We start from the raw sequence: 10,724 nt of genomic DNA on the forward strand, positions 1-10,724 counted from the left end.
CAGGTCTAATTAAGTCTTCCACATCCTTACTCCAACCCTCCTGTGATTGCTTTCATCACATGGTTTGACTTCTCCTCACTGCAAAAGTCAGGCTTACCTTCATTTGATCATTATTAATGAGTCAAAGAGGAGTAGATATGATCTACTAATCAGGCTGGGAATAGTCTGGGCCAGTTCTCCTAAGGATCTGCAGCTAAACTTTCCAACTATGAGCACACAGAAGTGGAAGTTCCTTAGACAGATACAATCTATTGGTCTCCTTTCCATCTTCTGGAGAAAATGTGCAACTTAGACCTCCAAGCTCCGTGAAAATGACAATAAATAGCCATGCTTCATTTCCCACAGCATGGGGACATTCTTTCTTTAGTCAGACACAAAGCAGGGAATGAGGCACGGTAATGTTTTGCTCCTGTCATGTTTGAAGATAACATATATGAGGGAAATACACGTACATAAACACATGCACATTGCTAACCTTGGGAAAATAAAGTTTGGATTTGAAAAGCTTCCTGACTTCCTGCAGAAGTGCAGAAGTATCACAAAAGCTTCATCTACTTACACTCTTCTGGAACACATCTCATCTTAGGATAATATATAGTGTGTATGACTAAGAGCACAGTGTGGATGAAACACTCACCTTACTGACTACTGTTGGGAATTTGTAGCCCTGAAAAAAATGTGAATGTATTTCTTGTGCTCTTTCTGATGCTACAATATACAAGATGCTGCCTGTTTACAGGTTAGAGGAAGCATAGCTCCAAGTAGATGGTGAAGCAGCCATGCTGTGAAGCCCAGATACATTTCACAGGCTCACAATGTTTAGTTGCATGTTATTTTTATATTGAGTTAGAATGAAATCTGTCCTAAAAATCATTGATATGCAGTTGCCACTGCAAATGTGGTAGTATGCTGACAGCATGCTTCAAAATATCCCTGAAAAGGAGCAGAATGTAGGAGGAAGGAGTAAGTTAGAAGGATACAAATGGCACAGGAAGGTGGCAGGCAGTCCAAGAAAGTACTGAGAGCCTTCATATGTGCTGCAGCATAATTTCTTTAATTGTAATGAATAAGAAACTTTCAGCATGTGATCTGCTGTGTCCTGACATCTCAGGATGCCATTGTGGCCAACACAAAAACTTCCAATGACTTTAGCCAGATGAAGATTTTATCCCAAACCAATTTACAAGACAGGTTAATTTTAAATTAAATGGAACTAAGGACAACAGAAAATGACATGTCTCTACCATTAGGCACATAGAACGGATCTCCAGCCACCTCAGAAGAACCAAGGAATAGCCATCTCCCTTTTACATCAATGCATGTTAGATGTGCCTTAATTTAAAATGAAGGCAAGAAGAAAACTCTCTGCAAAAAATAAATCCCACAGGGCAGCAAGAGACATAAACAGAACTTTTCCAATTGAGATCTTTTGAATATTTTCTTCTTTCTGATTTCAGAGCCCCATAAATATAGTCTGCCAAATACAGTCTGTGCACTGATAAAAACTTAGTTTGCTTTTTTTTCCTCTGTGTATGTTCCTATTTAATTTAGCTTGGCATAAATTTAGGATGAGGAGGCACAAATTATTTTCAGTATTAATACCTAGAATATGGAAAGTAATCACAACAGCATTTCTGAGAAAAAAAAAAAAGAAATTTGAAAAAGAAATACATGGAGAAAACAACATAGATAGAATTGCTAAAAATGAAAACAGAGAAGGTATTTGCTTCCATAAAAATAGAAACTATTTTGATCAGAAAAAGGAAATACTCTCAGCTTTATTCTGGCCTTTGAACTTGTTTTAATATCAGGAATGAAATACTGCACACTCCAAATGGCACCCAAGCACTGCACTGCTTGTTATATTTTCTCTATTTTCCTCACAGAAAACAACCCAGAAGCAACTGAGAAAACGGCATAAGGCAATACAGGCAGAAGTACCATTTTACTCAGTTGAAATATCAGCTATGAGAGAAAAGAAATTTGTATTTGCTAAGATCCAATAAGAAAGGCAGGTACTGTGAAATTATTTGAATGCCTACTGAAGTCTTCATCTTTTTGTTGTTGTTCCTTCTTTTTTTTTATTTTTTATATTCCTTGATTGATTTGGGCTTTTGTGTCTCATGAGTTGATGCTTAATGAGAGACACACGATATTCCATCTATGTAATGAAATTCATATTAGATTATTTGTATTATAATAAATAATGTTTAGGACAGCTCTTGGAAGAGATTTTTGAATGCAACACTTCTGAAATCTGTCCAGAATATAACTTGATCAGGTCAAAAGTACGTATCTTCTCCCTGCAGTTAGATGGGGCTAACTGGGAGATACTATCATATTAGAAAACAAAATGCTTACACTTGTCTTGAAGCACTCTTTTCCTTGCTAATAGGAGACAGGTGCAACTGCTATGGGGCTTTCTGCTCTTCTGCTACTTGTTCCTGCATGACTGAAAGCCCTCACCCACAACACACATTGGGAATCAAAAGGAGCCTAGATGCCTTCACAGTGAAGATGCAGTGAAGAGGAAGGCACTGGAAGTGTGCTACCTGCAAGAAGTTTATTCAGGCCATAAGCAAGCATATCAGGATGCTAATAGGTTATTTAATGTGGATGCAAAGTGTAGCATGTAGCAGGTTTTGGGAAATAGAAGCTAACCTGTATACCTAGATCTAGGGTGTTGCAAGATCAAGGAAATCTGGTTTTCAAGGCCCTGTGAAGTATTTCTCCTTATGATTGATTAAAAAAAGGACATGTTTTCTGTGGAAGTCGTAGTGTAAACCAGCCTTTTCTCATTAACTTCCTTGTGCTTTACTCTTAAAAAAAAATGCATGGAGGTATTGCTGCTGCCCTCTCATTGGTGATTACATTTTCCTACTGAAAAAAATCAAGCTCCTCATTCTTACTTTTCCAGAGGTAAGCTGAGGTATTTAATGCTAACATGAAACTTAGGGTAAACATTAAATACAAATGTCAGTAATGATCCAGAGCAGTATAAAATAGGAGTCACAACCAATTTTGTAGTGGACTTCTACATTTCCTTTTATTCTTCATTTTTACTCATATCTCAGATGCAGATCAGATAAATTTGCACCTCTCTTCAAGTCTTTTACTTTGCTGTCTGTTAATGAAACATCGCTGTCTACAGTCCTGTAGCTGGAACGTGATAGAAGCTGATAAATTTATTTTTCATGTTTTCGACCATAAAATATTCACATAAGTAAGACAAGATGTCTCATGAGACATTTTATAGACAGTGAGAGGTTAGCAGTTTGTATTTAAAGAAAATAATAAATTGTTTCACTATAAGCCATCATTCATGTAATGACACAGTTAACCATTTTTCTCCTTGTTTAACTACAGCAAGCTGTTTGCTTTATGATAGCCTTGGGAATATTTATTACTGCAAGTTTCCTATTGTTTTCATATTTCTGAAAGGAACCTTATGAAGTCTGGTCCAAGGAGTCAACTGGTGAGTTCACTGATCCCACTTCTGTTTATAGGTCAAATAAACATTGTCAAGGGTAAAAAAGCTGTTTGTCTTCACCAAGGTATTGTGAAGTTTGCATGTTATCCAGTCTGGAGACATTAAACAGCACTTCCAATCTATAAGATTAAAAGATATTGGGAGGATTTAAAAATTGGGTGGCATGAAAATGGTGAGGAAAGATTTAATGGTTTATGGCATGTTTCATGGACATTTAGAAAGAGAAAGAAGGAAGGCTGTGAAAACTTCAACACATGAAGAATTCTTTTGCCAGAGAAAATACATTATGTGTTGGTTTTTTCTTGAGGATTTCTTTTTTTTTTTTTTTCCCCTCTGTTATTTAACAATTTTGCTGTAAACAGAAAACAGACCTTTGGTGAAAAGGAATGGGATTGTGTGGGCTCTTCTAGTGAGGGGGCAAATATACTAATATTCTGATAGAAGTGTTACTACTTATTCCAAATATAAATCTCTCTCTGGCATAAATCCAAGAAAACAATATGTCTTCCAAGCTATGAAGATACTCCCCAGCAAGAAGGTATCGGTTCATAAATACAAACTGTGATAGCACCTCAAATTCAACTGTTCACACCCAAATAGGAAAGGAAAATAACTAGTAGAAATTATTTCATATTGCCAAGTCAAACGATTGAAAGTGTAAAAGGCCTCCTCATAAATAGAACAGAGTACAAAATGTTTCGATTTAAGGTCATAGTTCTGAGCTTTCTAAATTTCTATCAGCAAGTTCTTCTCTATAACCATGGAAATAATTAGAAAATTTTGATTTTAAAGGAAAGTTTGTGTTGTTGTATTAACAGAAACACTACAAAAAATATCATACTTGTAAGATGTAATGTATTATCTAGGCAGGGATAGGCCTTGCTATATATGTAGATTCTCACATTAAAAACCTTATGTATCACACATACCCTGCAAGATACATCTCTGTCATTCGGAAGAATTGCTCCCACATTCATTGCCATAAATGAAAAATACATGGTTTGATATTCCCAATTCACAAAAAGCCCTCCAACGTTAGTATCTGAAGGAATCAAAAGTATTTCAGTCCTCTCAAAAACATGTGTATCTTGGCTGCTGTTTGAAGGTGTTAAGAGTCAGACATAATCCACCATTGTGTAGGTAGTCCTGCTGTGGTGGTCAGACACAGTGCATCACTGAGAAGACCAAGGAGGAAGGAGATGAGCCATTTAATACACGCGATGAATGGACTTATTCAGACAGATACAGCCAACACATATAACTGTTCAACATGTGTATTTGGTCTGAGGTTCAGCTGGTCTACAGCTGTCATACTGCAGCTGAAGGTCCCTCAGAATGATAGCAGCACCCTTCACAACCCTGCTCCTGCTTCTGAACACAGCCACCAAAAAGTGTTGCTGAGGTGCCTTGAGTGCTTTTTCCAGATGTGACTTCTATAATTAATTCTTCCTGTGCACCCACCTGAAACTAGGACTGCCACTCACATAAGCAAATGAAACTGGTGCACCTGTGAGCAGTTGGTTATATTGTATATGATGGTGCATCAGAAATTGCTTTGGAAAAGGAGTCCTTTGCAAGATTTTTGTCTTTAAAATGGTTGTAAAGGATGAACTAAAGGCTGGTGTTGAATTTTCATGGGTTTAAATTGGTCATGTTCTGGTTCACTGCCAGAGACTGTCATGATGAGTTTGCTTTCTAAAACCCATTCCAGTTCTTGATCTTTCTGCTTAGCAGGGAATTTGTAGTGATTGTGGAAACCTGAGAACCTCAATTAGGAATAGAAAGAATAACACCTAACTAAGCATTTTCTCCTATTTTTTGCATAGAAGCTGTGTATGTAATATGACTGAAATGAGGCAGCCACTACAGTATGCAAAACATTACACAGGCATAATTCATATTTCATCAGGTCCTTTGCATAGAATGGAATGGTTAAAGGGAAAAGTAAGTTATATTAAATATTTAAGAACCTGCCACATCCCAGAAACACATTAGCAATGCAGTAAGCAGCTAGTAGATTCTTACAGTTGGGTTTGGGCTCTTAAATAACTGTAACTATTCAGATTAGTATGAAAAATAATGCAGACAGCAGAAATCAAGGGTAGAATCTAATGATGGAGAAGAATGAGGTTGTATCTTCTTGAGAAGAAAATTTGTTGTTGAGCAGATAATTGCTGTTCCTACATAAAAAGTTAAACAGGTGCATTTTTTTTACGTAAATAATGAGATCCTTTACTGAGAATCAAGTCAAAGGATCCCACAGAGATCAAATACTCTACTAAAAGTAATTGACACTTTCACTTCTATTTCACTTGAGCTTTGTGAAGAACGGAGATGTGACAGGTTCTATGGTGTTTTGAAAATATCCTTGTTTTAACTGGAATGCTTTCGGTATCAAAGACCAAAAAGAATAGTTCAGGTTTTAATAACAATTTCATCATCTTTTCCTCTATTGATCAAACTTTGAACGGAATCATTTTTTTCAGATTGTGTCTTTTTCTAACTCGGGATGCAATTTAACTTCTTCATTAAATACTTCTAGTATTACCCTACAGTGTTTGTTGTCCTTTAATAGTGTGTGTTATGAACATCAAACATGTATGAAGAAAAGTACTGGCAACCTGAAAGCAAACATTTTTTAAATGAGCTAGGTATGGAGAAAAATAAACAAATCTAAGATTGGTGATTTTTCTCATTTTCCTGTTAAAAAGGAACCAACCTGGAGCTAAGGAAATACACCTTTGCCATTGCCACAGCTTGTACATGTGAAACATGAGGAATGAAGTGGCTATGGTGTTTATGTGAAACAAGCTGCCGGAATTGTACATGGCTCTTCCTAGCCACCTTGGGATAGTCACCCTGGCAGCTGTGCTCCTGTTTCCCTTATACTGTTAGTTTGAAACCAGAATTAACTGAAAGCTAGAGCAAATGTCTGAGAAAGCATTAAACAAATTTCACAGTCTTGTGAACTTAAGAAGTGAATGCAGGATTTCCTAAATGCCAGTTTACTTCAAAATCTGAAAACCTTTCTTATTTCCCCAAAGGGCTTGTTTAGGTTTTTGCATTCCCCAGTTGTCTCCTTTACTTCCTTCTCCCTTCCCTCTGTCCCTCCCTTTCTGCTTAAGTTACTGCCGCTCAGCCATCTATGCTCCACTGTTGTTTCTCCAAATCTCACCAACACTAAATCATATCATTTGTAATAGCCTTGGTTTAACTGTATTTTGACTTCAGATAAAGCAATCTAGTATTGTGGGACCATAACTGAGGTGATTTTGAGAACACTTGTATACACATAGAATCGTATCATAGAATGGTTTGGGTTGGAAAGGACCTTAAGATCATCTAGTTCCGACCTCCTTGCACATCACTTGGTTTGATTAACCCGAAATTCTAGATTCATATTTGTAGAAATAATACATGCACCATGGTTATATCAATATCATAGGGTTAATGCCACTCTTATGGCAATATTGTAGTTGGATTTCTGGAGTCACATATCACAATAATGATATAGAGAAAAAATTATTAACTGCTTCAGTGCACAAACTGTCATTTCTGTTGGAGCTGTGGAACCTGAAAGTTAATGTAGAGAAGATTAGAAAAGATGGGCATGAGCTAATATGCATTTATAATTGAGATACTGTAAGGAACTGAAAAGAAGGATTTTAATATATTTTTGTCCATATCAGAGATTTTACATTTTCCAAATAATTGAAATTGTATTAACATTTTAGAAACTGATAGATGTAGGAAAAAATATTCAGCAGTAGAAGTGTAATGTTGTATGATATCTAGGCTGTGGTGAAAAAATATTTGCACTTACCCTTGCTATTCTGCACTGTGAATTGCCTGACGTACAATTGTGCAATCATTCACAGCATGAAAAAGTTAATCTTTATAGGCTGAGGTTCCTCTTGCTGACAGGCAGAGCTGCAAACGAAGGAGTTGGTGTCCAAATGCAAATACGATTATGTGCTCATTATTTCAATATTGCATATGTGTTCCAGGTGGCAAATGCTTCTGTATTTCTCACCTCTCAGTAACAGGAAGATGAGATCTCCCAGGGAAAGAATTGGCAGGTTTGTATAACTCTTTAAAAATCCAGGGAATTTTTTTCCACAGAGATAGCTTTTCTTTCTGATGTCAATAGACACAACTCTTCTGTTAACACCCCAGCAGACCTAACAGAGTGAGGAAACACACAAGACAAATAATACAATCAAGGGACAGTTAAACCTATCTGACATAGTTTATGTGGAAAGTTGATTTTTTTGCAGGTCTGCATTAGAAAGAAAGGTGGAATTTAAAAGATCTATCCTACAGTTGGAAAGGTGAGGCAAATGCATCAAATCATTAAGTTCTTGTAACAAAGGAGGTATTACTTAACAGTGAAAAAAAAGACATCATCCTAAAAATCATAGCAGATTTGACTGTTTTTCTCAGTAGTTCAGAGATGGAAATTATTGATCTCTGTTTTCATGGATGAAAGTAGGTTTGTTTAAGAATTTTGGAAAATACTTTTTGACTCTTCAAGCATAATATTAAGTGGTGGAGTCTCTGGGAAAATATGCTCAAGTAGAAAATCCATACAAGCCCTATTTAACCACCGTGCTACAGAAGGTGAGAACAGCATTCCCTTAGGATGGGTAACAATATAGAAAAGCCCAGGATTCGGGAGCAGTGCTCATCGCTAGATCATAAACTCTTCAAAGGAGAAGAAAAAATAGCTGGGAGAAAAAAAACAGAAAATTAAATTATCTTCATCTCTGCCAGGCTGCAATTCGTTTTGCCTGCTTGCTAGGAGGAGAGCTTTACTTGCAGCGTCAGCTAGTGGCTATGGAAGAAACTGATTCAAGCTTGAGAGTACAAGCTTTGCTTTTTATGCAGCGAGTACTTTAATGCTGATGATAACATGGACTTGCACGAGCACACGGCCTCTCATAAACCCAGTCCCCTGACTGTAGTGAAATATCACAGTCTTCCTTTGCTGTTTTTCACGCAGCCCCTCAGTCATTTCTTTGTAAGGTTTGCTTTCCTGTCTTTTGACATTCACTTTCTGATCTTAAGTGAGTCATGCAATCTCTTTGAACAAGGTTCTTGTCTTCATTCCTATCTTTTTAATTTCTTTTGTCCTGTGGAAGTTTTCATAGCTTTGTTCAGATCTTCAGCTAAAGGACCCAGCCCTTACCACAGCCAGCATTAATTCTGTTGTTTGCATTTATGTCAGCTCTAAAGGAGACCAAATAAAGATGAAGACTCCTGTTTGCAAAAGATCTCCCCAGAGCCTTCTCTTCTGCAGGCTGAACAAGCCCAACTCCATCAGCTTTTCCTCACAGAAGAGGGGCTCCAGGCTGCTGAGCATTTCTGTGGCCCTTCTCTGAACCCTCTCCAACAGGTCTATGCCTTTCTTGTACTGAGGACTCGAGCTGGAAGCAGAACAAGCAAAATATCAGAAAGTCCTCAGATAGTCCTTAAAAAATATAAGTAACTTTCATACAAGTAATCTATGAAAAAAAAAATCCTCACTTTTTCATTTGATTGAGAAGTGGGCTGAAGTTTCTGAGGCAATTTTTTGTGTGATAAAACTTGTGAAATTTGGAGGTTGCTCTGTAAGTAATACTGAGGATGACTACTAACTCCTGGGCATTCCTGGCTTTGACTCCTAATCCCTTATTTCTCTAGTGCTGACTTAAGACCCCGGCTTTGATCATCACTGAGGTCATCACAAAGGATTAGGAGACCCCCTGTGCATCCTTGGCGTGAGCTTTCCCTTTCCCTGTTACAGAGCCAAGTGCTGGCCTGACCGCAGTCACGCTCACGTATGTACATCTATTCTTAGGTCACACGGAACTCATTTCTTTGATCCTTCTGGATTAGGTTCTGTTCCTTCTTTCCATTTCACTCCCTCTTATTCAAAAAATAAGCGTGTGTGTGTGTATGTGTGTGTGTGATGTGCTGCTGGGCCGGCTAGGCGGTGCCGCGCTAAGCCACCAGGGGGCAGCCGCAGACCTGGGAAGCGGACCATGGAGAGGGTTGGTGGGGAACAATGTGTGTGAGGTGTCTCTGCCCCCGCCTCCGGTACGGGCAAGGACGTCCCGGAACGGCATGGGTTTCACCCCGGGAACTGACGCTGTCACCCGTGCTGTCCCCGTGCTAACGGCGCGGAAAGCAGAGCTCTGGCTCTTCGCTCTTCATATCATAGAACGGTTTGGGTTGGAGGAGACCTGAAGGATCGTCTAGTTCTAATCCCCCTATCATAGCCAGATTGCTCAAAGCTCTGTCCAACCAGGTGGGGGGTAAAGTGTTCCGTAATCACTGCCACCGAGAAATAAAATTATTAATTTCAGTTACTTAATTGGTAAGGTTTACAGAGAAGTCTCACTCAGAGTGGCCTGATCCACCGTAGACAGCCTTTGGGCAAGTTGCCTACACATCCAGTACTCTGTTCAACTACAGCAAGGGCTACGGATTTGTCTTTGGACATAAAATGCCTCTAGCTTTCAATTTTGGGCGTCAGTACTTCTATTTATTGACTCATATGTATACCACCGTCCTGTCTCCCTCTCCTCCCTCCCCATAAACACTAGGATTAAATGAGGCATTTGGGAACAGGACCATAACGTTGGAATATATGATAGAGAACCAGAAGTAAGTGCCCAGCCGTCTCTCTTCCCTGCTGCTATTTTCACGCTACATCCATTTCACATCCATCATCATGAGATGAGGGCTAACCATGGGGCCATGCAGTGAATGCAGTCCCTGAGATGATCTAAGTAATTTTTTTCAAACAAATTGATATGCTTTTCCATGCTAGGCCATTTCAGAAATGTGACTTATGTTTAGAGTTGGGTTTTTCTTCAGCTCTGGGGTTTTACTCATGTTATTAAAGAGTTGAAGTTATTTGGGGTGCTCACATGCAGAGCTTTGGGCCTATCCTTATCATAAAGCATCCTAGCAGAACAACTGTACCGTTTACTGGAACCTGTGCTCTGCTACATGGATGCTGGCAGCAGAGAACCCGGGAGTCTAGAGAGGAGGGTCTTGGGTGGGCATCTCTACTACACTGGCTTGGCAGTGGGCCGTGGGAAAGGAAGGGGAAGCAAGACTGCAGTGCTCCTTGCCACTAGTGATGTGCTGTCACCAGCAGCCACTCAGTCTTGGAACAGACCCTTCTCTGCCTTTCGCTTATGACATCCTGTTGTGGAAAAGAGCTTAAATATTCAATCATGATTTG

General features: G+C 38.8%; 1 long non-coding RNA gene across 1 annotated transcript; it reads left to right on the plus strand.

The window, feature by feature from the left end:
- Nucleotides 1–1,883: 1,883 nt before the first annotated feature.
- Nucleotides 1,884–5,521, plus strand: LOC133214067 (uncharacterized). Its single transcript, XR_009725973.1, has 3 exons — nt 1,884–2,015; nt 3,367–3,554; nt 5,317–5,521. It is a non-coding gene; the product is annotated as an uncharacterized LOC133214067 (long non-coding RNA).
- Nucleotides 5,522–10,724: the final 5,203 nt, after the last annotated feature.

Source organism: Neopsephotus bourkii, unplaced genomic scaffold, assembly GCF_033783945.1.
Source record: "Neopsephotus bourkii isolate Nb327-2 ecotype Australia unplaced genomic scaffold, CSIRO-AGI_Nbou_v1 NB_107, whole genome shotgun sequence".
Taxonomy (NCBI): Eukaryota; Metazoa; Chordata; class Aves; order Psittaciformes; family Psittacidae; genus Neopsephotus; species Neopsephotus bourkii.